We start from the raw sequence: 3,448 nt of genomic DNA on the forward strand, positions 1-3,448 counted from the left end.
AAGCTCAACAGCTGAAGCCTGGGCCTTGAATCACATTCCTGCCTGGTCTTTCTTTTGGCCTCAATCCCACCATCTGTGATCCCTCTTGGCTTCGTCTTGGTCTGTAAAGCTTCCAACAGTCTTGCCAGCTGCAGGACGCATTCTCAGAGATGTCATTATTCCCTCTGGACAGCCTACCTGGGAAAGCCAAGGGGGCCATCTGGGTGACTGTGAGACATCCTTGGCAGTGGGCATACTTTATCAGTCCACTCAGAATGGTTTACAGTTTAAAACTTAAACATTGTTTGTTTCTGGAATTGTCCATGTAGCATTTTCAGGCCACACTCTACTTTGAGCTAGTTAAAAACCCTGCCCCCCCCCTTTTTTTTAAAGACTAGAGTATACAGCGGGCACTGAGCACAATATCTTGATTTCACTGCTTAGTGGGTGAGTGAAGGAGACCAACATTCCACAACTATATGGCTAGGAAATGTAACACTGTATACAAATGTTGGGGGGATAGAGGGCCCCCATTAGGAACATTCCAGTGCCCAGCAGACTCAAGCCTAGAGGATAAAGAAGCTGCAGACAGCAGACTGCTAACAGTGGTTAAAACAGTAGCAGCAGCCCTAAACAGAAGCGAAGAGCCCCACCACCACCACACACAGAGCTACTGAGCAGTAACACTCAGAGTAACTGTAACACTTCTCAGAACTAAAACAACATTCCACTGCTACCGAGAATTCAAAGCTCTTTCATTTTAATCTCATTTAAAGCCCTGATGAACTAAGTGAGCAGCCTGGACACAGCAAGCATCTGCAAACATCACAGCAGAAACCTCTACAGTGTTTCCTGCCTCTGTGGAAACAGAGACTGGTGAAGCTCTGGGGTCTTTCCACCACTGGGTTTGATAGCTCTTCTCTGGTTGGTGCTATTTCTTCACCTTATTTGCATATTCACATTTAGCCAGCTAGGATCTAGCTAGCATCCTGACAACCAAGTCCACACATTTCAGGGCTATAAAGCCAGAACTATTGCAAGAACCCATGGAAAAAAGAGGAAAGAAAGACTTCCAAGCCTGGTGTTCCTGCTCTCCAGAAAAAGAAGAAGAAGAAAAAAAAAAGTCCTTTGTACTTCGAAGAGCCAGACTCCCAAACACCTACCTCACTCATAAAGAGGGCAGACTTGCAGGAGGCTGCCTGCACCTGAGGTTTTTCTGTCCTGGGCAAAGCCAGCTTCCAGGACTCAGTTGTTTCTGCCTCAGCCTCCAGGACTTGGCACTGGCTGGGTGGCAAAGGGGAATTCATCCCTGCAACTATTTCCAGCCTCCAAGAACTGCTGCTTTAGAGACTGTGGCTTCAACCTTCCGACCTTCCAGACCCTCTGGAGACAGGAGAACAGGAGACAGGCGCTCACGGTCCTCCTGTAGGTACCTACGGACTTGCTCCACAAGGGACTGCTCTTGGCTGGCCTCCCAGAGCTCTGCAAGCCGCTGAGCTGAAACACTCCCCTTAGCTGGAACACTTCTCAGAACTGTTAAGAACATCCCACTGCTATGGAGAGTTCAAACTTGTTTCATTTTAATCCCATGTGGAAGTCTGTTTTAAATTTTGTTTTGTTCCCCTTGAACCTTGCCAATCCCAATTTGAAAAATAAAATGCCTATCATTTGTACTCATTTCTGTCTGCCCACTCCATTCTTGAGGAGAGAGGGACAGGAACGTGGTAGGGGACAGAAGACAGTCTCCACCTACCACTTGACAAGCATAAAAAAGAAAAGAAAATTAGGAGGCAAAAACCCACACCATGCCTCAGTCCCATCTACTTCATAAGTATGAGGAATAAGCCAAATAAACCTTTCCTCCCCCAGTTGCTTTGACCATAGTGTTTAATCACAGCTGTAGTAACCCTAAGACAGAAATTGGTACCAGGATAATGAGGTATTGCTGTGAGAGATCTGACCATGTGTTTGGGGGAGGATTGCAGGTCTTTGGACTAGAAAACTCACTGATTGAGCTTGGGGGGCCGAGGTGGGGTGTTGAAATACGAGCGGTGGGCTGTGTCCCGCCACCCGGCTAGCTTTACCCGAAATAATTACACGGAAACTGTATTCTTTTAAACACTGCCTGACCCATTAGTTTCAGTTTCTTATTGGCTAGCTTTTACATATTAATCTAACCCATCTCTATTAATCTGTGTAGCCCACGAGCTGGCTTACCAGGAATGATCTTAACCTGCGTCTGTCTGGAGTGGGAGAACCATGGCGACTCCCTGACTCATCTTCTTTCTCCCAGCATTCCGTTCTGTTTACTCCGCCTACCTAAGGGTTGGCCTATCAAATGGGTCTAGGCAGTTTCTTTATTAATAAGAAATTACTCCCACATCAGTGGGGGGCTGTTCTGTAGGAGCTTGGAAGATAAAAACGTTGATGAACTTTAGAAGTCTGAACTGGAGCCTGCAGTTCTAGAAGATCTGCCAATCTTTCCCCCTGGGGAAGGAGGGGAACCCAAAAGTGCTGAGTCCTCCCACTTGGACATACAGGAAACCCCAGCTTCTAGTGGGAGCAGCTAGCCTTGGGCCTTCAGAGCTTGCCCACTTCTGCCACCTGCAGGACTAAGCGGCAACAGCAGCCATAACTCTGAAGAGGGCTGAATGCAGAGGAGGAGAAAGCAGACAAGAATCCAGGTGGGGAGCAGTCAAAGCTGAGAGCTAGAGTGAGGGCGTCACTGAGAGCCTGCATCCTCCTAAAGACTAAGGTCACCCATAGACAAAGGCACACTCATGCACTCACACACTCGCAAATAGTTCCTTGATTAGGTTTCCAGGGTCCAGGCAGCCGATATGATAACACAAGTTGTTCTAAATAACTTGGTGCCTACCCAAGATAAACGAGTGCACATGGCCATACAAAGACTTGTAAACAAGTGGCCGAGAAGCTAAACCTTTAATAGTTAAAAATCTAGACACAACCCCAAACCCACTAACAGATAAATAGAAAAATGCTTTGTGGTGATATGAACACGGCGGAATACTGTATTAAAATTAGCAATTACAAATAAACTGCTGGAATCCACTTACGAGTGAGTACCTACCATGTTTTTCTCTCTGGGTCTGGGTTACCTCACTCAGGATGTTTTTTTCTAGTTCCATCCATTTGCATGTAAATTTCAAGATGTCATTGTTTTTAACTGCTGAATAGTACTCCATTGTGTAAATATGCCACATTTTCTTTATCCATTCTTCGGCTGAGGGACATCTAGGTTGTTTCTAGGGTCTGAGTATTACAAATAATGCTGCTATAGCCGGGCGGTGGTGGCGCACGCCTTTAATCCCAGCACTCAGAGGCAGAGGTAGGCGGATCTCTGTGAGTTCGAGACCAGCCTGGTCTACAAGAGCTAGTTCCAGGACAGGCTCCAAAACCACAGAGAAACCCTGTCTCGAAAAACCAAAAAAAAAAAAAAACAAACAAA

This window comes from Microtus oregoni, unplaced genomic scaffold (genome assembly GCF_018167655.1).
Source record: "Microtus oregoni isolate MIOR12 unplaced genomic scaffold, Mior012 000015F_ref0000493, whole genome shotgun sequence".
Taxonomy (NCBI): Eukaryota; Metazoa; Chordata; class Mammalia; order Rodentia; family Cricetidae; genus Microtus; species Microtus oregoni.